This window comes from Acanthaster planci, linkage group LG19 (assembly GCF_054643075.1).
Source record: "Acanthaster planci isolate LZ-2023a linkage group LG19, COTS_SCS, whole genome shotgun sequence".
Taxonomy (NCBI): domain Eukaryota; kingdom Metazoa; phylum Echinodermata; class Asteroidea; order Valvatida; family Acanthasteridae; genus Acanthaster; species Acanthaster planci.
Window position 1 is genome coordinate 8,479,661 of NC_141795.1, and position 25,208 is coordinate 8,504,868.

The following is a 25,208-nucleotide window of genomic DNA, read 5'->3' on the forward strand; positions in this document are numbered from 1 at the left end:
CCTTCCGACGTCGCGTCGGGAGGTAAAAGAAAATTTACGGCAGCAGAATATCCAAAACCCCCATTGGGATGAAATCACAGTTGAGCTCATGAATATGGACGATTGAATCAGCATGATATCCAAAAAAGGCACCAAAAGACCTTTTCACCTAGCAAAGCGTATATTGAAAATTCAATTGAACCTCAAAGGTGCATGCTCAAGCGATGCAGTGAAATAATTGCATCCTGTGGAGTCATTAATTTTGTTTCGCTCACTCTGTGTTTATTTCCAATAGATTTGTTTCTGCTACGGTGTCATTTTGTCCCAGTGTTGTTGTGTGCTCATTGTTCTCATTTGTCATTCATACTGGCTGTAAAAAGTATCAGCAAGACTCCCTCCCCTCACTGTTATGAGTAAACTGAATTTTTTCCCTCACGATGTTGTGAAAACCGATTCCAAGGTAAGTCTTTAGTGTTAGATCAGCAAGATTGATATTTGTCACTGTGGAGCAGCAGGGATAGGCTCGGGATAGACCGTGTGCTGGTAATGGTGCGTGGAAACGTGCTCAGGTCAACATGGTACAACTTTACTGCCGCAGTGCCAGTCTGAAAATAGAAATTCACGGACCTCCCAGACTCCAGCTGCGCCCACGTGTGTGTCAAATGCCGTCACGACAGTCTACCAAATATTGTTTTATTCCCGGCTCTCGTAATCCCTGGTGGGACAGTTTATCTGTGAGTCGTCAAGAGGAAAGCTGGGAATGGTTTCTTTCTTGGAGTTCGGATTACCCCTTTTCCAAGAGAAGTGGCTTTTCCATACACGGAGAGAGTGTCAGACTGTTCCACACGACTGTTGGCATGCATGTGCCTGTATGTGTTCAAGTTCCACTCTTAGTAAGCAGAAGTAATCAGTCAACAGAAATAAGTTACACTCAGACCAAGCAGAAGTAATCAGTCAACAAAAAACACAAGTACTTCTTCACAGTCAGGGCTCAGACACCAGCGTGGGACAGTTCTCCCATGGAGGTTCCCCCATGAGAGGTGCTAGCCCATCATAAAATGTCAACAGCATTGCACAAACAGCCCACACAATCCGGATAGTGGTTCTCTTGGGGGGCAGGAAGGGCCCTAATGTGTAAGCACTTGCTGGGGCCGAAGCTCGCTCTCTGGCATCAAAGTTCTCCCATGGGATCCTGTCCAAAAATAATGTTCTGATCAGCTCAGTCTGGTTCCCGGACAGCCCAGGAGTTTCCCTCCAAGCGCCGAACAAGGGTCGTCTGGTGAGCTTGGGTCGAATCCAAGACCTTTCAGGGAATTGGGGGCCCAGTGGGGCGCCAGTTGTTTTTGTCTGGAAGGAGCTATTGTTAAGGAGAAAATTATGACTATAGAGGTTGGCTCCAGATGACTGCTTTATAGGTTGTTGGTGAATGTCACAGGAGTTGGGTTTATTGTCAAGCATCCAGTGCATGGACTTATATGTACAGTGCAATGCAATTGGAAGTTAACCTCAAAAGGAGAAAACTTTTCACACTTTTCCCCATCCAGGAAAATGGATGTTCATTCCACAAATTGCAAAAAATGTTCCCCTCAGTGGGAAACATTTTCACACTTTTTTCCCTCTGTGAAAAACAAATTTACATGTGGGAGATTTTTTCCACACCATTATGATTTTTCACCAGTGAAAAAAAACGCTCACACCTTTTTTACCTGGGTGGGAAAAATTTTTGCAGCTTTTTTTTCCCACAAGTGGGAAATTCTCCTGTGGACGTGAATAGGAATTCGTTTCACAATTTTCCCGGTCATTTTCACAGGGTTAAGTTTCAGTTGCAGTTACATGTACATTGTACATGTACATCAGCTTGACGTGGATCATCATGCTTACATGTTCATGACAAGGGACTCCCCCACCCTCAAGGCATTTAGTTTCCAGAGTCTATCATTCTGGCTCAAAATTCCAAAACTGTTTAACTCTGTGGCGGGTCAAAATTTGGGGGGGGGCCAAACAAGTTTAAAAATATTTTCTGATACGTTTAACCTTATATGGTCTTTCTCAGGGGTGAGACCACATTTTAGGTCTATTTTACACTTCTGGAAGGGATTGAAGTAAACTACAAAAGTTGCTCTTCCTTATTCCCAGCCTCACCAACCCCTTTTTTTTTTGTCTGCTCCTTTTGGAGATGGAAAGGTCCTCAGTGGCCCCTACTCACCCACCGATCTATGTTCATGTACACGTACACGTACCAATGGTTCAAGTTTAACTTGTGCTAATGTCCTAATTTCATTAGCTTGTTTGATTTTCAGGGATTCAGCACTGTAGTGCCCAGACACAACCACTTTGAAATGTGACTTGGTGTCCCATTTTAATGGAGTACTAACAATCAGCCCATGTCATAGCGCTGGTGCGCAGTGTAGGACCTCGAGGGGGAAGAGCAGGTGCGTAAGGCAGATTTGAATGTACATGTGTACATACATGTACATGGGAAACCTGCCATGGCCAAGCACAGGATTAGTCTTCATGCCAGCCGCCACCGTTCATCTTTTTCTTGTATAAATCGCAGTCTCTATAAATTGTTCATTATCCAAAAGAGTGACATCTGGAAATAAGTCAATCGATCAACTTTTTTTCAGTGGGGAGTCACTTCAATTAAAGCCTTCCTGTTCAACTCGACAGTGTTTAAACATGTACTTGAAAATTTCACATCAGTGAGCGAGGAATACAAACGAGTCAGGTTGGCCTAGTGGTTCTTTCCTGCTTCCCATTTCAGTGTGGCTGAGCCTTCGAGTACCTGCATATGAAGTTGGCGCATCACTTGACAGAAGTAGAAGCAGAAGACTATTAGTGAATACAACTTGTGTTTACTTTGATGTCGCTCCCTGAGCTTATTTTTACCACTGCACGTTTGCACAGACCGCCTTCCAAATCATGCAGCGTGTTTAGACTTGAGCTCAAGGTGCAATCATTTAAGCCGTAGATGAGAGTGAAGCGCGCGGCACATGGAGACTGGCGACTCCAGACATGAAATTGGCTGTCTGCATTTCCCAGGCGTGCTGCCAGGTCTCACAGGCTTGTCCTTGCATCTGGAGGGGAGCACACTTTTTATCGTGGCCAACACCAAACACTGTTCTATTTATTAGCTTCGTTTTTGTTTCTTCCTCCTTGGCTCTGGGTCAAAGTCCTAAGTTTGGGCAAACATCATTTGTGCGTGCTCAAGTGTCTGGATTGTTGTTGGATGTGTGCCAAGCCAGAGCCCTCCCCCTCCCTCCCCCACGGTGTCTAGCTGCGCATGTGTCCCGTTCGTGGAGGTACAACAATAGGGGGACTCCAGCAGGTGTCGCGTCTGTGTTTTCAGATAAAGGGCCTTTCTTTGACACACATGTATATGTTGAATGTCTGTTGCCTGTCAAGGTACGTGTAGGCTGCACGTACACGAAGCTTACCCTCTTTTACCCGATTTATGGTGACATTTGATTGGAGTGGAGTAGACAACGTGGTAGCCTGAAAAGAGTTTTTCTTTTAATTTTATGCCCAGTGACTGCACACCTGCTGGGATTTTCACTGTGAAATAATGACTCTCAAGGTTAGAACTTTCAAGCTTACAAAATTTTCAGATCTTTGGTATCAAAAGCTCTTGCAGCTTTGTTAAGAGCAGACTCCGTTTGGTTCGAAAGTACACGGTGTAAACAAGAAAATGTTTATGCGTACAGATACATGTACACACGGAACTATAATTGAATCCAAGAAAAATCAGGAAAACCTGTGTCCTTTTCAAAGAAAATAGGCGTTTGAGGAAACTCTCATGTTGTTGAGCGATCTGTCCAATTCCATCAGAATTGGTTAAATTTGTGAAACTCCACGAAGCCAGCACCTTGATTATTGTCGCTTGACTGAGGTTTTTTTCCCCACACTGCATTTGTGGCTCATATTAATAACGATCCAGAGGGGATCTTGTCTAGCAAGGTCGTCTGTTCCTGGGGACTTTTCTGTTCAGGCCAAGCTTGTAGGCGTGGGTGATATGGCTGGGATCGATGAATTACATGTACGGGTAGGGCTGATCCGTTGGGGCTGAAGTTGAACACACTAAAATTGGGAAGAATGTTTTGAATCATTAACCTTAACTGCCCAGTATCCATTAAACTCCAACAGCAGGTTTTGCTAGGTTTGGGCAGTTTTGGCACCATACCCAGTGACCTTCTTGTTGGATTTTGTTGGACTTGGTATCAAAGGCCCCAGGGAGATGGTGTTCGATTCTAAGAGAGTTGGGACACAGGGGTTATTGTGTGCAGTGCTCGGCTTGTTACCAAGCATTGGGCTGTGCTTGATTTTGTCAGGTTTGGTACTGCTTCCGTGCAAGTCATCCTACCGTGTACTGCTTGGACCCAACAGGCTCATTCTGTTGGAGTTTATCAGGTTTGGTACATTGACTTGTATCCATACATGTACAAAGACATGTACATGTGCATGTATCTGTTGAAGGCTGGTGGGTTCCGTGCATGTATGCTCCCTAGTGCAAGAGCCTAGGGGGTAGGGGTTAAGGAAGACTCCTTGTCAGAGCAGAACTATATGTGACCTGCACTGCAAAAAAAGGGGTAGGAAGGGACACTGTGCTTTTTCACACTAACAGCTTTTTTTATGTGGACAGGGTGATTTGTTACTTCTCGGTTTATTGGCTTCTATTATATCAGTACTTTCACAATTCACACAAGAAAACTAACTGGTGCTGTGGGTATCAAGAGATTTTCTTCTTGGCTGATTTCTTTTTTCCGTTCCCTCTGTTTAAAGGACTTTGTCTCTGAAAGCAACTCTGTTAATGTGCATGATATGATTATGCAAAAATCTCCGGATTGCCAAATGCCACAGGGTTCAAACCTACACCAAATTAAAGCTTATGGTGTAACCAATTCAATTCAAAAAAACTGTCTCATAATACCCATTTTTGTGGAGCCGGTCACATATTATCAGTGGTGGGTTGTTAACTGAATGTGTACCGGTTTAGGTTCCTCAGAATCCACTGTGCATTTAAAGTGTTTTTTGTTGTTGGACAATACATTATTTCAGTCTGACAACAGAGGGCGCTAGACATTCCGGCCTCCTTTTAACAAAGTGACTGTGACCATTGATGTCAACAGAGGGGGCTGTACATGTACTTTGCATTCTTTCCACATTATTTCTATTTAAATGTACGACATAATGCACATGTACATGTATGTGTACAGTGTTTACAACATGTGCAGTGCATGTTCATCTTTGTGAGCTGCATGGATTTTTACAAACGTACACTTTGAGCCCAGTACTTCATAGTCTGTGACTTCTTTAAGCTGTATACAACCAGAACAAAGGAGTCGCTGAATTTATCTGGCACTTTGCCAGAGAAATGCACAAAGGATTGTTCCAAGGCAGTTTTTTTTTCTGTTGTACCTGTACATATACTTTTTGTCGTTTGTAAAAATTAAACAATTCAAAGTGTGAAACCAAGTTGTGAAAACATCGCCCCAAAATACATGTATGTCAGAAGTACGAATCACAAAGTGACATGAAATTCATTAGTCTGCAAATTTTAGACAACTGCAGATGCAAATATGTGTTTTACGTGCAGAGTTTGGCTTGGCTTTTTTTTTTCTCTGACTTTTTCAGTTCAACTGATCATTACCCGTCCCCAACAATCAACAACTCATCCCCCCTATCACCTGCGTAGACTCTACCCTGGTGTAGACGCAATCAACTTCCCATAACAGTCGGCCTTGCTCGGGAATTAGTCATAATTTAGGACTGAGCTGGCAACATTGATTTTTTTCCCTCCTCAAACGATCCTGATAGGCTGTCATTGTCGGGACTTGGCCCTTTTAATTTGACGCCTTCAATGTTTGAGCCATAAGATGAACATAATAAACCTATATGCGTATATGGGTAGGCATTCACCACGTTCAGGGGACAAGTTCTTTTGTTGGGGAAATTGGAACCGAGCTGTGGGGACATTCCTGAGTCCCCACAACATTTTCGGTCCCCAGAAAATGGGTGAAATGTCCAGTGTGTGCCCCCACAGCTACGGTGCGGGAGGAGTAGTGCGTATACCGTACACCTGTGTTTTTGCATAGGAAGCACATCGGTTCTCCAAGTACATGTATGTTGAATCTGAAGTTTCCAGTTTTGCTCACAAACACAGCCCATAGCTTTCGGTGTTTACAAACAGATGTACATGTTAATATTTTTGTTTCACTCGATCAGAGTTTAGTGGTAATTTGGTCTCATTTTTGTTTCTGATGATATTAATTACGGGTAAAATTACCCTGAAGTCGATGGAATGTGAGTCGCTGGGCCAGCCCCACTTTGCTAGAGTCTGAGTAGTTTGTTGTTCCGCTGATGTTTTTGGGATGGAAAGTGTGTACCAATCAATCAGAATTCCAAGCTTAAAGTGCTTCTGAATGCTCTGGATTTTGCGCCTACAGGCACACACAAGGGACTGTCTTGTCTTTTTTTGTCTTGATAAAATCAATTTTATCATCAAAAACTCCATGCACCAGGCTACCTGTAAATCCAGTCTGATACAGCCACCAATCAACACTCCACGGAGTCGTTGTGCAGAGTCCCCTGTGCTTGTTGCCAATAGAAGTCTGAAATCCTAGCTTAGGGAGAATAAAAAAAGATGGAAAATTAGAAAAAAATCCAGTCCTGACCAAAAAAAAAAACAGACTGGTGCCGAGCTCTCAGATTCCACACTCAAGCCGTGTCCTGGAGGTGGAATCCTTACACTATTGTGAGGGCTGCCGCGTCGCAGTATAGGATTTCGAGTGTTTTGTTTCGTCGTTTGTCGGGAGATTGGCTTTGATGAAGGAAGGAAAGACAGCGCTGGCCCAGGAAGCTGTAGGTGGTGGGGGGGGTTGGAGAATCGTGGCTTCGACTTTGTCTAGACAAGAGATTGCTTGTACAGGTGTCTATGCCAAGTGAAAATTTGAAGCTAGTATTGCACGTAAGTTTTGTGGAACAACCAAACACCTTTGAAATAAAATTGATACAAAAAGTGCGAACTCGTTAGCATTATGACATTGAATCAAACTCGTGTGTACATGTACATCTTGTGTCCAGAATTGCATACATGTCCAAACTGCATAATTCTACATTTCTACCCGTGACTAGAAAGGCTTCCCGAGCCCATGTCTGCAACTGTTTAGCTGGGTGTGTATTACTCTTACTTGTTACTGACATGGTTTTGAATGCCGTTGTTGAAGACAAAATGCACTTGTACTACCCTGGGAATATCAGTAAGACTTGAGGAAATTTCCGGAGCGAGCGGGAAAAGAAGGAACTTAATTCCAACCCGTTTGCAAGTGCAGAGCAACGTTGGTATTATATGATCAGATCTTTTACCCCAAAACAAGACTGGATCCAAAGAATACTGCCGCGAGATATTTTGCTGGTTCCGATTATTAAGCCGGGGCTTTCTCCCTGTGCAGGGCATTAAGGAATGGGGGAGAAACTCTTTGTACAGGGCATCATAATCCTTGTACTGTAGCCTGGGGCTGCAATGTAAGTCCATTCTCATTCCATAAATCCTCTTAGCTTGAAAAGGAAAAAAATTGCTTGGGAGTACGGATAGTTAGAAAAAACCAGTGTTTCATTTCCTTTTTTTTTTTTTTCTTTTTTTATGAGTAGTTTAGTTTTCGTGATTGTAGTGAGAAGCCTAGTGAGCCTGTCTGGTGCCTTTAAGCAATGATTTCTGCCGATGTTTTTTTTTTTTTTATTTGGTAAAATATCTCCACAGAGTTTGTTCGGAGTTTTATGTACCCCTGTCAGTAACAAAACAATTTTGATTCTGTAAGTGAATTCAAAAAGTCAGTGAAGAGTTTCAAGATTTGGAAGGAGATTGTCGGAGCGCTGATTATGAAAAAGTCCAGGCAGTTCACTGTCGTACTTTAAGGGCTGACAAGTAGCAGCGGCAGTGATTTTGCAAGTTGGGGAGGGGGACCCAAACGGGCGGATCCTGATGTTTTAGTGGTAGTCATTTGATTTCTTACTGTCAATGATTTGTTAGAGAGTGAAGCAAAAAAAACTTTTTTTTCAGAGGTGGTTGGCAACATCCCGGTTCCCTCTCAAGTGCTGACAAGTGCAATGTATTTCCTGCTTTATGGTGAACCAGGGTGGATTGTAACCTGCACCCTAGAGGTTGAAGGTGGAAAGCAAGGGAACAAGCACTGTACAGATCTGATTGGCAGGATTCCCGTCATGAAAAAGTCATGGAAATTTGTTTTAGTTTTCCAGGCCTGGAAAAGTCATGGCATTTTGTAAAAATGACTGAAGTCATGGAAAAATCATGGAATTTTTCAAACAGTGTGTGATTTCTGTTACCAGATATAAGTGCATAAAATGTGTGATTTTATTTGCAACTATAAAAGTCCGGATCATCCGAGAAATTGCATTATTGGGTCACGGATTTTCATAATTTGGTCACGGAAAAGTCATGAAATTTATTTGTCCTTTAGGTGCAGGAACCCTGGATTGGGCATCTGGTATAGAGGATGTCGAAATGGGAGGTGACAGGTGAAAGGTGATGACATCGTCATCAAAGACAAACCGTAACTGACTTCAAATGACTCTGTTGCAGAAGTTACCATCTGCAATACCCAGTCCCCCATGAGCAGAATTTGGCAATTTGAATGCAAATCACGCGCCCTGATCTCCATCGCTGCTGGTTTCCTCGCGAGAGTCTTGAGATGGCATCACCTGTGTCTCCCATCAACCCTTGGGCTTGTTCTCTCGCGTGCATCCCTTCCTCTATCAAATATTCACGAGTGATCCAAGACGGCCAGGTACCGTCCTCGCGATGTCATCATAGATGGATGAGGTTGCACGCCTCGTGCTATCCCCTGGTGAATTCCCCCACCAAATGAGATTTTTTTTTTCATGCTAGTACTTTCCCCCTTGTGAGACAGTCCCAGTCTTATGCTAAATAACTTGGGCTTTTGAATTTTACACGAAGTCACTGGACGAGTTGCACAATAGTTTCAAGTTATTGGACATTCACTGTGAATACTGCAGTAGTTGAAAATGTACTTGCGACAAAATGGCGGCGCTACTCTCCTGAAATTTGCGTTTCACAAATAAGAAGGAATACTTGAAGGGTTACAGAAAAAGAAAACATTTAGTTCGCGTGAAGTATTTCAAAATAACACTAAATATGTAACCATTTCAAAAACATCATAAATTTAATGTTTACCCCATTAATTCTGACCCCAAAATGAATGAAAAGATCCTGCAATTTTCCTGCCCACAGAAAATGCCCTTCTGGCCAATCAAGCTCCCAGGCTGATTGGATGACGTCATCGCCAGAACGATGCATGTACAGTGTACATGTACATAGCGCACAGTACATGCAGTACCGCACGCTTACAAAAGACCCTGTTGTGTTTGATGTAGCTTGGCCAACAGGGCAAACACTGTCTCAATTCAAGAAATACACGGTAGGACTGTGTTTTTTAATTTTCTACCTTGAACTGAGAAAGTGTTTGCCCAACTGAATTTTTGAAGTGTTTGAACTAACTATGTCACAAAATAGAACTACAATCCTGGACAAAGCTGTTGGGACACGTGTCAATAGCCGTACCCTATTGCAGGTCTCCCACTCTCACGGTCAGTGTTGTCATCTCAAGCTGGAGCGCAGACCGTGCAGTGAGACCCAGCATTGAGAGGGGTCCGGGAGGGGGGGTCCAGTTTTGGCCAGGGTTGTAGCTTTCTGTGCTTGTTTCCATGGACCTCATTTCACTTGTATATATCCTTAAAAATACGCTTGTCACACATTCAAATGCGCATGGTGTACAGTGCTTCATTCTAACCAAAATTGAATTGTCCCCCGAACAGTGATATTGACAAGTGGGAAGAGTTACCAACGTAGGGCTGGATAGGTCGGTTGGTAGAGCATAGGTACAGTGTTCCAGAGGTCGCAGGTTCGAATCCCGTTCCAGTCAATTTCTTTGTTGTCTTTATGATCAAAATTGAATGGTTTTAAAGTGTTGTACATGTAGCAAATTGTCGACATTGCATGCACGTTGTCCACTTAGCCCTTGTGAAATGTTGTATTTTATGAATTAACGTATACGTTTATCCTATTCATTATTCATATAGTGCCAGTACTTTCACGTGGGGCATATGTACCGTACAGACATGTTTATGTTGGGTTCCACAAAAGCGATGAGTGAGCCACGCATCATTTCTCCCGGCCGTCTGGTCGACTATCTGGACATTGATAACGCTGTCGAGCGTCAAATTGGCTATGCTTCGCCGAGGCAAATTTCCTGCCTGATGGCAAAATAGTGTGTGTGCGCGTGACGGAGCAGTTGTTTACCTTGGTGATTGCTCCTCTTTGTAGAAATCAAAGAGCCTTGCCTCTTTTTTGGGGGCGGGGCTGAGATTGAATCAAATAGTAATTGTACTTTGGAAAATTGTAGCAACTGTTTACGTATCGGTCTTTCATATGGAGCTTTTACCCTAAGGGGCTGCTTCCATTTTTTTCCTAGAGTTGTTTCGTCTGTTGCACACTTGCAGTTCCATGTAATTTTCTTCAGATTAGTTAAGTTTGAAAGTTGAATAAGAAAAAAATGCATTCAACATTCAATCAGTGTTCAAAAACACGTACATGTGTAATCATAAATGTGCACTATTGTGGTCTTTAACCCTCCTTTGGTTTTACAGCACAAATGTGCACAAATGCCCACAGTCACTGGTGAGCATGTAGTTTCTATATGGAATTCAAACATGCACAGGTTCAGTGTGTACACAGTAGGTTGTCAGCACAAAATGACCCAGGGTCTTTTGTGCAGTCCTCTTCACTGCATTTGGTTTACTGCACAATTATGCACATGAAACAGTGAAGCTCAGTTGTTGGGCAGCACAAAAGTGAAATCTGATATTCCTGTGAGGGACTGTTGGTGCAATGCACAACATGACACAGCTGTGCCTCTTTGAGGTGTTCACCAAATAACCCAAAGAGTGATTTCAGCATAGGAGGGTTAATAACAGGACAGCTTTTTATCAAAAATTTCTATAGTTTCAGCCTCAGCCCTGATCAGGTTTTGTAATAGAAAAACAATGCAACGGAATACAACACAATTAAAATTAGGAAATTAGAACCCTGCTGAATGCAACAAAATACAGTTCAGCTGATATGAAAACCCGGCTAAGTGCAACAGAATGCAACACGGTTGAAATGAAAACCCTGCTAAATGTAACAAAATGCAAGACAGTTGAAATGAGAGCCCTCCTGAATGCAACAGAATGCAACACGGTTGACATGAAAACTCTGCTAAATGTAACAAATGTGACACAGTTGAAATGAGAGCCCTCCTGAATGCAACAGAATGCAACATGGTTGAAATGAAAACCCTGCTAAATGTAACAAATGTGAAACAGTTGAAATGAGAACCCTCCTGAGTGCAACAGAATGCAACATGGTTGAAATGAAAACCCTGCTAAATGTAACAAATGTGACACAGTTGAAATGAGAGCCCTGCTGAATGCAACAGAATGCAACACGGTTGACATGAAAACCCTGCTAAATGTAACAAAATGTGACACAGTTGAAATGAGAGCCCTCCTGAATGCAACAGAATGCAACATGGTTGAAATGAAAACCCTGCTAAATGTAACAAAATGAGACACAGTTGAAATGAGAGCCCTGCTGAATGCAACAGAATGCAACATGGTTGAAATGAAAACCCTGCTAAATGTAACAAAATGCGACACAGTTGAAATGAGAGCCCTACTGAATGCAACAGAATGCAACACGGTTGAAATGCCGAATGCAACAAACTTCAGTGTTGGATTTTGTGGCAGTGAGCAGGGCACTGGACAAACAACAGCCCGGTCGGTGGCTGGCTCAGTATACTCGGCCATTCGTGGGTTGCTGAATGCAACAACACTCAACCACCCTTAAACTTTGTTGTAATATTCAGATGGGTTAGTGTTAGTATGCGTGGAAAGTTCAACATGTTCTGTATAAGCTGTGCAAGTGATCAGCCTCGACTCGTGAGAATTCAGTGCTGCTCATTTGTAGGCTTCACTCTAAACTCATTGAGTGAATTTTTGAGTTCTGAGTGCCAGCATCCCTTCCCTTCAAATCCTTGAAATCTCAGATGATTCCTGTCAACGTTGAAGGAGCACTTTCACAGCGTTTGATTCCGTTTCCGTCCATTATCATTCATCAATTGTCCAACAACGCCGTCGTTGCTCTTGATGGAAAAGATCATATGCTAAAGATGAACCGCATCCCACCTTCAGGAACACCAAAAAACAAACGTATTCATGAAATGCAAGAATTCTTGGCCTCCAGGGCAGAATATAATAAAATTTTAGAAGTAAGAGGTGCTCGTGCCGGACTATGTGCGAAATTGGATACGCAAGTCCGAATAAAATTGGCCAAGAGCTATCTACCGGCAGGTGAGATTGCTACAAGTAAGTCTTCTTAACTTCGTCAGCGGAAAGATATTCTCTTCACTTTGTTCACTTCTTGCCCTCAAGTCTTTAAACAGTAATCCGCAAACATATTCGCAAGCAAGTAGTGTTATGTTACAACATGTACGTACATGTACAATTGTACATGTTCACGTATATGAAAACAGTAAATCCAAAATACTCTCATTTATTTCTCTCATGGTATATACTTTACGAGTACATGTTTTTTAATTTTTGGGGACTTCACTTTCAGAAATGCTCAGGGGAAAATTGAGTTATCTGTACTTTCAGAAGAGGCTCCTAAAAGTGGTAGAATTTTTCTGTGTACATGTATAAGGTTATTTTAAGGACATTTTAGCTCTGGAAAGACCCACAGAGCACGATGCATGTACATGGGTAAGGGCTTTGGTTGTAGAGCCTAGGTGTAAAGTGAAGCAATCAGTTTTGGCCGTGACTTTCTTTTTTAGTCCTTCTGAAAATGAAAAATGAGGTGATTGTCTGTACTCTGTCCTTTCCTTCGTCATATCCACCCTGATTGAAGGCAGACTACTCGCTGCTCATTGATTCGTCCTCAGGTACGCAGACGTTGCTTCACAAACCATTTGTGCACACCTCAGCACGCGCACAGCACAAACGGAAATGGCCCCTAGCCTCATCTGGCCTCTCACCTTCATCGGTGCACTAATAGGCCAATTAGAAATGTTACTCATTAATCGTGTCGAGATTTTTGTCCTTTATTCCATCGTCCACCGATTTGCTCCAATGTTGTGTCGTGTACTCGGTTCTCCCCTCGAGTGCTCACTCGAGCATCGGCCGATCTGTCTGCACCTGTTCCCCTCGCTCCGTTCAGCGGGGGGACGGTATTTTTTTATGAAATTTTCTCGGCAGGGTGCACCGCCAGGGATGGTTTATTTTGTCGGAGAAGCTCAGGTGGAAAACAAGGCTCCTTTGCAGTGGCATGTACACGAACACGTACTTGCCACGGTCTATTAAAAGGATGCCAAGTTAAGCATGTGAAAATGCTGCACGTATTGAAATGTTCTGATGCTTCTAATCTGCAGGCGGGTTAAGGTTTTTGGGGGTTGATTTTGTTACCATGCTTTGTCTGTGCTTCCAAATGTTGTATGACATGTTCCTGCCAATACCCAGACTGTTCCGAAATGAAAAGTACTCAAGTCATTGTATTCATGTGGAGGACGGCCATAATGTTGGGAATTCGAAGAAGAACAGAAAGAACCAAAAAACGATTCACGTGTAGATAAAATGCTGACAAATGCGTTTAGTAGGAAAGTATACCTGTGTAAATCACATTAAGAACAAAAGTCTTGTAATGTAATTGTGGGTTCAATATTCTGCCATCTCTGAAATAAACACGTACCTTTTGGCTTCTTGTAACTAGTTACGTGTATTTTATATTTCAATGAATGCTTAGTTCTTCATCCATTCAGGCCAAGTATTAACTGTGGTGTAAATGTACTTTTCTCATCGAAGCAGTCTTACAGTTGTCAACCTTCTGTTGGGAGTAGCCACGGTGGGAGTGTAGGTACCGTAATTGTGCCTCGCCAAATTTACACAAATACCCTGTGTATTGACTTTTGGCAGCTCTGTTAGAGACAGACCCTTCTTGGCAAACACCTTACATACATGTCCTCAGGACCTGCGCCCGTCGCCCACTCGTAATCCGACCCCTCCTGACTTTGGCTATTATCCCCCCCCGATGCCCACCTTTCCGTCACTGGATTCTGTCATCTTGGGCAGCGCGTCCGAAGGAAGGAGAAATGGATCAAGCTGTCCAGCTGAGTGGCCCTCGAGGAATGCGATACATAGGTGCGCACATGCCACGGCTGCGAATCAAGGTGATCGCCGAAGATGACTCACCGACGGGGCACCGGGCACTCTCACACCTTTTTGTCACGTATTTTGACTTCAGTCTTTTGTTTCACCGGTGCTCGGCAATCCCCTTTCTAAGGTTTCGTCCTCGCCGTAATAATATTCCCAGAGAAGGGTGGACCGTGCCGGCCCATTAAGACTGCTTGAGCATTGATTTACACTGCCTACCCTGGCAGTGGACGGCTTACTGTGATTGGCTGAAATTTGTATGAAAGTGCATCACACCTAGCAAAGGTTGTTTTGGCCAGTGTCTCAGGTGTAGTCACTGACAGTGAGCAACACCGTAATAATAATTAGCATTTATTTGTCAAGCTGTGGTGAAGTGGCAGCACGTAAACTCCAAGGCGGTGTACCGCGTGCTTTTCGTCATAACTTTCCTTTTAGTCACTCAGTTTTTCGTCCTACATCTCTTTCTTTTCTTCCTGCAGAAAGATTGGGAGGAAAAATTACACAACAAAAACTTTTAGTGTTAATTAAACACCCTCAGTATCTTTATAACATTGTTACAGTGTTAAGCCCAGGCTCTTCAAATGCATAAATGGTTGGGGGGGAAATTTTGCAGCCTTTCATGGTATGTCGCTTGGCCAGTTATTTTTTTATTTTTCATCACAAGAAAAAAGCTGACCATTTAGTTAAAAAAATAAGCAGGTTCAATAGGTTTGCGGGTTGTCTTTAGTCTCCAGTGGACGAGGAGGGTTTGCAGAATGCTGTCATCATCAAGACCCAAGTCAATAAATCTCTTAAAAGGGAATCATCTTTTTCAACAGTACAGGGGTCGTTGCGGTCATTAAATTCCTTTTAAAATCTTTACATTTGATTGTGGTCATGAAATTCCCGGCAAAGTCATTAAATGTTTGCAGAAAATTGAATAAAGTCATTAAAAGTCATTAGATTGTCATCTTTTCCATCTTGTATTTTTTATAATTGTGTTGGATTTTTCGAGACACGTTTCAATATTTTGCGTTAAGCGCACCAATTTGTGAGTCACAGACTGTTATCACTGTTACGTCAATATCACATCAAAGGAGAATTGCACATAATGATTATGGAAGTCAATAAAAAAGCTTTGAAAATGGACCATAAACGTTGTTGAATTTTTGAGGGTCTTGACACTATGAACCTCATCAGCTTTACTGAATCTCTCAGGGTTTCATTAGAATTGGTTAACACCGTGGAGTAATTTTGTAGCTTCAACATAATTAATGAACATCCAGGATGCCTTAATTATTTAAACTCTCGCTCCACTACTTGAAGCTGGCTAATTAATCATTGGAATGGAAGGGACCATAATCAAAATTACACCTTGTATATGCCCCGTCATAATGTAAAAAAGCACTTAAAAAAACATGATTACAGTACATCATTCACAGGCCATTTCATCCTGTTGTGATGCATTGCATGAAGACTGGACTTGTACATAAATATACATGTACTGTGGATATTACACACACAGGTTTGAGGGTAATGCTCCAATCCATCTCGTGGGCTGGAACCCAATTCCATCAGTGCGGTCATAATGATAATCAATGGCCCACATGGGACCGGGGAGTCCAGGGAGCCAGTCATACTTCTGCTTGGCCCGGCCCAGTGATTAGCATGGTTGACGTAGCTGGTATATATGTACATGTGTGTGGTTGGTTGGACTTGTGCTGGCACCTGGAAAGGAGAGTGCACAGGTATATTGTAATGTGTATGCGGATTGGTGATTGGTAGTCTCCGCTCGAGTGGTTCTCCAGAGTCCCGAGTGCAGCCAAGGCAACGTGCATCTCTCATTTGATGCTGTCACAGGCTGGGGAGATGATGTTCATCTCTTGTCACTCGAGAGGAGGAAGCCCAAGGATGCGGCTGGCCTAGTTGATTTGTTCGTCCGTGCATTCGTCCGCTTGAATCTTCAACCGCTTCAATCTCTCTCCCCGGTGTGCCACTCCGGAGTGGCTTCTGGAGTCTGGAGGATCTTGTTTGTCTGCTGGAAGTTGGCAGTTGGTGCGCTGGGTTTTTTTTCTTCTCTTTTTTAAGAGCACTGGCTTTTTCAGTTTTCTTACTTTTGGAGAGCGTCATCAGGATGTTTACGGCGTTGTGGATGGATGACATGGGTTTGTAAATGTACAATAGTGGTTGCATATCATTAAGGAGAAGTGATTTTTATATTTCGTTTATGTTTTTCAGTCACAGCGTTGTAGAGGCACGTCTCCTTGATTTTGAGTAATTTCTTTACACAGATAATTTTACACTTTTCACTCGGTGAAAGGTTTCATGTGAATTACGTGATTGGATTGTAGTTGGTGTTCATAGTTACAGTTCATAGTTTAGATGCAACATCGATCAAAAAGAGCTCAACAGTTGACACGATCGATTCCTACAGTCATGTAGCATAGATCATGTGCTCTGGGAACCTGTACGGATTCAGTTAATGAAGTCAGGGATATGTACTGTACATACAATGTAAGATGGTTTTCAAGTGATGCAGGCATATGTACATGCATGTATGCAGCGGTACCAGTGTATTGCCGAGTGTTACATAACACAAAATTGCATCTGTGCTCATTGCATTGTTTAAATTGGACGAATTTGCATAGAACTTAAGCAGGTTTTAATGAATTCACCTAATCATGTACATGTACAGGTACGTGGCTAGGAGAATGCACATGCGGTCTTAATAGTGGAGGTGCATTTGACTCCCTGCTTGACAGTGAAATTGGCTCCAAGAATTTACATGTATTTGTACCTGCATGTCGTCGGTCGGCTCCAAGTCATATTGGGAACACAAAAGCTATAGGTGTTTTCAATTTGACTGTCAAGAAACCTCATGTCATTAGTGGCCACTTGAGATGAGATGTCGCACCGGTAATTGAACAGGGAAATGATCAAGTTTCCGTCATGATTAATGCATGAGTATTAAGTCGGATTTGTCATGATGCTAGTTTAATGGCCTTTTTTTCTAAACAAAGTCACGGTACCAATGCGAGGGCAAGTGTGCTATTAATGAAAGAAAATGAGTCAGGAAGGGGAAACCCAAGCTTTCTTTTCTGGTAGGATCCGAATGCCAAGCCCTGTCACTTGGATGATTGTTGGATTGCAGGTGTTTCAAGTCATCCAGCAATTCACGGCCCCTGTTTCACACCTGTTGAAAGAAACTGGCTGACATCACAGAATTAAAAAAATCATGGACTGTGTTCGATCTCCCTGAGATTGAACCACAATTTGCCCATCATCCAGCATGCAAGAAATAAAGTCACATGCATTGAATGACGGTAAACTATGCGAAGAAGCTTAAGACTGAATTGTTCATCAATACAGCCTCAAAGCAGTCCTAACATTAAAAATGGAAAGTAGCTATAAATAATTAAAGATTTAAAGTCTAAAAATAAAATCAGCTGCAGTGCAGTGGAGAGCACATACATGTACATGCATAATATGTATCTTTCAATGAGCCTTTTGTGAGTTACATTTGAATAAAATCTGGTACACTGAGTTCCTTAAATTCACATGAACGTAACAATCTGAATTCTCCATACTAAAACCACTATTGCTATACCTTGTAATTCGAGGCAAGCTTTTGCTTAGTTTCATAAAAGACGCCTTTCAGCAATACACTCAATGGATAAGACGGGCACAAAGGAACCAGTCCATTCCAGAGATGGTGGTCGCTATGCAAAAGCTTGCCCCAAAGCACAAGGTACATGTACAGCCAGTGTCTTTAGTTTGGGAATTCAAATTGTTAACCCAGTGTACCAGATTTTACTCAAATTTAACTCGCAAATGCCTTATTTTTAAAGGTCCGTGCCATGAATCTTTCATGTGCACCTTTTGTGCAACTTTATATTCTTCTTCAGGTATGGAACATTGCACTTGACAGCCTTTGGGAATAAAAAGTGCATTTTAAGAAATATATTAAATTGTTCATGCTTTTCTGGACAACTGAGGGCGCTGTTACTGTGATGTCACTCATGGAAGCCGCTGTTCGGTTCGTGTTTTCTGTTCAAATTGTCAACCTAAACTTAATCTAGGAGATTATTCCTTGGAAAGGGTTACTTGTTGGCTCATAGCCATGTACATGTATTCATACAACAGTAAATCTCCCAGTGAATAAATTTGGCACAGCAGAATATCAAGAATTGAAACAGGGTTTACAGTGCACATATCAATGCAACATTGAGGCTTTCTCACTGGGATGACATCACAGTGTCCCTTATGAATATGGAAATTGTTTCTGTGCACATGTTGATGCAACATTGAGGCTTTTTCACTGGGATGACAGCACAGTCCCTTATGAATACGGAAATTCGTTTTGGCATAAAAACCATAAAAGATGCCAAAACCTGTTAAAATAGCAAAACAGAAATTGCAGTTAAAGTTATGTGAAACAGAGGGGTACTGAAAAAAACAGTAAAATTTGGACTCCACAGACCCTTTGAATTTATCAATAAAAATCTACCACGATACGTGTTAGTTAAAGATCTTCAGTCAGTTGGCACTAAAATGTCATGTACATGTACCTGTTCCTAGTGTGTACCGCACAGTATCTCCAGGTTTTGGGTTGCACAGTTCTGTACACTGTACTGTATCTTGTTCACCGGTTTCTCCCTTGTTAAATTTTCACATGTATGTAATTAACCTTGCGGAAAGAGCTCTGCTGGTCCTTTAGTACATGTACACTGAGACTACATTCACAGTCTCATCTAATGAACCAATTCCAGTGCAGCTGCTTCGTAGCGACAACGGCATTTGTTAATTTTTAGCATGATTAATGGCTCCACTCCTAGTATGTTCCCAATCATGATCGATGCGTTATTTGGTCCAACATTCATTGCGAGAGCAATGTGATATTTTCTTTCTGCCAGGGAAATGTGGAATTTATATTCCGAAAAAATTTAGTAATCCCCAAGCCATCTGTACTCTTGAACTGGTCTCTATACTTATATATGTTGAAAAGATGCGACTAATTGGCGTAAGTTTACACGAGATTCAGTGAAAACAAGATCGACAGTTCTAAGCTCGGAAAATGCAATGTAACTGTGAAAAGTAATTGTCTAGCCATTGAAATCTAATAACAGCTTGCTCACTGTATTCTGATCTGCCAGCAAATTTTACCGCACATGTAGGCTTGTCAAAACATGTAACAAAATACCAAGGAGCATATGAATAGCCATAAGGCCAAGAAGAACAATTGTCTATCAGTGGTAATCTGACCTACATTTACCGGTACCTGGGGCTTTGCGAGGACAAAACTGGCAACCTCAAACTTTACATCAACACATTTATGGATATTCAAATGAAATAGACCACTTTTAACACACTTTTATTTGTACTAGTTAAGAGTTGTTACTGATTAATGAATTAATTAATCTCCTTGATTTAACAAAATTAAACAGGTCATCATCAGTGGCGACCTAAAGTACATGTTACTGTTAACAGGGTTAGCATGTGAGATTAACTGACTTGAAGTTTTGGAAAGTTGCACTATTTTTCTTCCAACCTACCTGGATAATTTTGCAGAGCGGCACCACGTGATAACAATTTTTTGCCATTTGAAGCAGGCATGCACCGTCCAGGACACTTACATGTACTCAGAAATGGAGAGTCGAGCCTAAGTGTACTGAACAGAGGCAGTGCAGTAAATTATGATCGGTGGGTGAACTGTAAAAACTAAGCTGAACAAATGTTTCAGGACAGGTAACCTTTTATATCAGAAACTGAAGAAACTGTGTGCGTTTGACACACATGATTGGACTCTGGCTTCGAGTAGGCCTGTACATACATGTACATGTAAATTTGAAAGTGCATGCACATGTACGTATCTAGGGAGTTGTAAATGTAGAACTCACCGAATCAAGATACGGTAGAGAACAGGGAGCAGATCATTCGTGTATGTTCCAAGCTCAACCCCTCAAATTTCTCCTTTCTTTTTGGCATCTTAAAGTGCCGTCGCAGACTTGTCTCCCCTGACTGACGTGCGCAACACTGTAGGCGAAAATTGGTCTTGTTATTGATACACTTTAATGAATATTGTTTGTCGGGATCCACCTGCTTCGCCCTGCCATTTGTCCTGTCAGATTGTATTTGTGCATCGCACAAGTACAAGTAGTCCTCCCCCAGCCTCTCCATTGACACCAGAAGCCAATTGTAACCAATACCCAACTTGACACAGATTCATTCGGGTCTCGTGGAGCAACGCTCCCCCCATTTCCTTGGGGGGAAGCCCCGGATCATACAAGCCCAGACTGGTCCAGGGGCACTGTCTTAATTAATGTTTGCTCAGCAGTTTGGTTGGACAGCCGTCATAAAAAGGAGCGATCGAGGGACTGGTTTGGCCCACCCCTCCTCCCTCCCTTTCTTCCCCCCTCCCCCCCCTGAGCCATTCAATTCAAGATCATCGGTGCACCATTTTGTCCTAGCTTCATCCCCATGTATATCAACAGCATATGCTAGTATTTTTGTCCTGTACATAGAAAATTAGCAATCATATTTTGCACTCTCCAAATATATGTTTTTTTACACTTGAGGTAGCCCTTGTACACCTGTCCCTACCCCATCTGCCTCCAGAAATACTTCTACAGTAGCTCATTCTGGTCAGACATTACTCTGTGAATAGACAGGAAGGCAAGAAGAGGAGGATTTTTGTTTTTCTTTCGTAGATTTCCATTTTTTTAAAAGAAACAGTTTCATGCCGGTATGTGTGGACTGTACAAATCTAAAGCGAAAATGATGCCATCTTTAGAGTGGCTGCAAGGGTCATTTCCATGATGCCAAAAAACATCAAGTTACATTTTAATAGGTCACATGAAGGTTGTACAGCTTTGATGCCATTGTTATGATGTACACGTATGAGTTATTTGCGTTAAGATGGTCGTTAGAGCCAGATAGTGAGTTTCTGGTTATTGTCTTTCCATTTTGTGTGCTGACAGAGGGGACCATTTACGGCGGGGAGCCAGGGATGTTGCACCCTCTGTGATGTTTATCGCCCTGTAATGAGTGTATTTGCAACTCTGGACAGACAGAAGAATAACTGTCGTGAGACTGAGTGATCCGAGAATGGATTGATGGGTGATAATAGCCCAGTCTAGTTTATGACAGACGAGAAAACTAGGCCATTAAAAATTGTGTCATGAAAATAATGCCCTTAGTAGGACTGCGAAGGCGTTTATAGTGTTCGCTCGTGTAAGGAGAGCCATCGATTGCCAGTTGCCAAGGTAATGGTTCAACACAGAAGACACTCAACCATATCTCTGTGCATTTCCAATGGCTGTTTTAGCTGACTAGCCAGTGTCAGCAACCATCACCATGGCAACCGACATCACACCTGTACTCGTAATTCATAAACAAAAAAGAAATTTTCATTCCATTCTTAAGTACGGATAGAGTAAGATTGATGAACGTTGAAAGAAAATTTCAGCATTTGAAGCTGTGGATAACCAGTGAACAAATCGATGAAATGGTTGTGGAATTTAAGTCTCTAAATTCTAGTCCATCATTTGCAAATTTTACTTCAATACTGAAACTCTGTCACGGTGTGATCTCAAGATGTTATGTGTATTTATTTGATAAGGAGAGACTCTTTCCCTGTATGGGCAGCTGTTCTTGATTAGGAACAAATCATATCATGTTTGGTCCATAATTCAGCCTGATACAATCCAAACTTAACGATGGATTTTTGGGGAAAAAATGAGTGAATTAGGACGGAGGGGGAGGGTATGGATTGATGCAGGGGCAGGCAGGTGATGGCTTTTGTGCTGGAAGGAAAGCAGGGACTAGCCGGGGTGATTATTGGGTTAGGTGCAGCGATAATGGAGGGCTGAGAAAACTGGAGCGAGTGATGGACGTTGGAGGGGAATGACACACTGGCGAAGCAGTGGGGGGGGTCGGATTTTGAGGCATGGAAGGAAGAATAATGGAACGATGGATGGACAGAGTGTGAGAGAGTTATTGAGCCAGTTTTTTTTTGGGGGGGGGCAAGGATGTTTCCAGTCTTGAAAGCGAGTCAAGATTTGGGCAAGGATTTGCTTTCAGACGGTGGGTTTTTTTTGTGTATTGGAAGATGGAGATCAGATGAGTGAGAGAATTTATTGAGTTAGTCGCAAGAAAAAGGGGACAACACTTCAGGATATTTTGAGTGGTCAAAATTAAGCGATCCGAAATCAGGACAGGATATGAGTGTCGGGAGGGTTAAACTTGTTTTTCCTTCTTCTTTTTTTTCGCTTTCTTTTCTTTTTCTTTCTGGTGGCAGTGAAGATGGGAGATACAATAAGGGGGAATTATTGAGTTAGTTTCTGAAAGGGACTGGGAGTTAGGGCTGTTTTCAGTTCTGAAAGGAGAGAGATTTGACAAGAGAACTGGATATGTGTGTCTGGAGGTTTCGCCTCTGATGGAAATAGACGTCACAGATGGAAATTGGATAGTCACAGATGAAAAAGGACTTGAGGATGTTTTTTAGTTCTGACAGGAGAACGTCCAGAAGTTTCAGGACTAGGGAAGGATTTCCTGGGCAGGTGGCGTTTCACAATGATAGGTTTGAAAAAAATTTATCAAAAAACTGGCAAATGCCACACAGGACTTAGGGACATTAGGACCCTGAAGAAAAAAGATCAGTTGTGTAGATGCCCAATGAGACACCTGCAGAACTCGGATTTACAAGAATGATAATGTAGATTGATTAATCATCAGAATCATCAGTGTCGGTTTTTAACAGGTTTCTTATGTTTCAATCCAGCATTGATAAAAGACTGACTGCGTTGTAATTTCTATCTATGTATTTTGGGGAGGGGGTGAAATGGAACATTTCTAGTTCTGAGAAACAAGACCAGGACATGGACACTTTTGGGTGTTAACAGCAGAATTTGAAGGTGGGGTTTGCCAATAGGATAAGCCCCAAAAAGCAGAACTCGTGGTGTTAAGGGTTTGAGAGGATCATCTCTCACGGCAGGAGCATCCAGAAAAGAGGGTCACACCTTTCACCAGGTTTTAGTGTTTTTTTGGGGGGAGGGGCTGGTGTCTATCGGAGGTGGAGATAGAGTTAAAAAAAAGTGGGGCACATTTCAGCTGTGACTTTAGGTTTCACTAGCAAGAGGCGTGGCTCAAGAATGGTTTGGCTTTAATAGAGCAAAGTGTGGATGAGCTGGTGTCGGGGGATGTACCTAGAATGTTTTTGGTTATCACTCCAGGCTCCTGAGGGATGTACAGTTTGTGTTTTCAGATCAGGAGAGGTGCAAGGATTTTGGTACGACAGTTTCAGAAAGAGGACAGAACTCGAGGCCATTTCTATTCTGAAAGGAAAGGAGCCAACATGAGAGGGAGAGGGGACATAAGTGGTGACCAATTCTTAGGCTGATTTTCAGAAGCTGAGCTCGGTTTTTTTTGGGGGGGCAGGTATCCCCGACGGGTAAGAAAAAAATGGAGCACTGAAGATGACTAGGGATTGGAAGTGTGAACTGGGAGGAATACACGAACTCGTTTCACGGGATGGGGAGTTGTCGCTTTTTAGAGAAAATTGAGCAGAATGAGGGATCCGGGAGATTTTGCAGTTGTTGAAGTAACAGCCAGGGCTTGCTTGGAGATGCTTTCTTTCAAGTAGTATCGGGTGTGCCCATTGAGCCTGATGGAAAGAGTAGATGGTTCTGGATCGATGAAATGAGTGTCTAGAGGACAGCGGGCCATTAGAATTGGAAACGTTTGGGCTTCAAAGTTGTAAATTGAAGGAGAATGTTTTGGGAGTAAAAACAGCCAAGTTTAAGGGAGTTGGCTTTTGAACAAAGTCAAGTTGAATTGAGTTGTTTATCCCTGTGTGTGGGGAACCAGCCGGGCCGGTCATTTACAAGAATGAGCTCGCTATCTTTGTTTTTAAACAGTTTAAATCATCCGGATTTCTGGATGCAGCATCACCGTTCCCTCCCAGACCAATAATTATCCATATGTTTTACGTAGACAGTGTACCGGTATGCCTGCCTCTTGCCAAGCCTTTTTTACCCGTTCCTCTGGGGAAAAAAAGACATCACTTGATATTTTCATACACTGACAAAAACTTGAAGGCAAGTGGTTCCAAATGAGAGCTATTTCACGCATGCTGAAGTGTGTACAGTGTACACAGGAAAGCTGATGGAGCTGAAATGTCACGCGTACAAGGATGAGTTGGCCAGGTTCATTGCCTGAAAAGGGGGCCATCCTCTCATTGTTGCCCGGTAGTTGTTTGTAGTCGTTATCCCAAATGAAGGTTAATTAGCGAGGGTGGTCTCCCGTTGTTTATACAATGACTAATGACCACATACTCTCGGTCCGTGATCCATATTTTTCCCAAGGTCTGACGAGATGAGAAGTTGACTCCCTCCCCCTTCCCTCCCTTTGCCGGACTGTTGTTCTTCCATTATGACTCAGTCTGATAGCGCATCAGGATCTTGCCAGGGTAACGACAGTGTGTATCATCGAGTATGAGGGGGGCTGGTAAACTGTCATGTGTTTAGTTAGGTACTAGCGGGATAAGTGGCAAGTTGCCCAAACACTGCTGCCATTGTGAACTGGATTTCCCAACGGTCCAATTAAAGAGATCTGGCGAAGCTTGGATGCTTTTGGAAGGCGAAGCACTGATCATTTCACGTGCTAAATCTGTAAATCAGTGTATTACTTTGCCATTTGTACGTGTACTTCCAGTGTTTGAAACCATTTTGCATAACTAGCACTGTAATTGGATCTTTACGGATACCGTACCACTGTACGTGTACACATGAAAGTCACAAATTTCTCCTCGATGGCTCCTTTTGGTCGTGCCAGGCGCGGATTCGGGAGGGAGGATCTGAAAAGGAAAAAAAATGGGGAACATAATAAAAACAACCGAAGTAAATGCACCATTACCATTGGAAACAATGTATGCCGTGTAATGTTTCATCATCGTTTCTGCTTGTCTGCAAAAACAG

The 25,208-nt window shown here is 42.5% G+C and overlaps 1 protein-coding gene across 4 annotated transcripts in view; it reads left to right on the forward strand.

Moving 5' to 3' along the window:
* LOC110984490 (disks large homolog 5-like) overlaps positions 1-25,208 on the forward strand; it is a 66,039-nt gene that overhangs the window by 10,999 nt on the left and 29,832 nt on the right. Inside the window, exon 1 of one of the 4 annotated variants that reach the window (XM_087149139.1) lies at positions 16,036-16,400. The exons of 1 other annotated variant lie outside the window; for it this stretch is intronic. The gene's annotated coding sequence lies outside the window, so the exon portion shown is untranslated. Of the gene's footprint in view, positions 1-16,035; positions 16,401-25,208 lie in introns of those variants that run through there. 2 more of the 4 variants (XM_087149137.1, XM_087149138.1) reach the window with 2 other exon arrangements.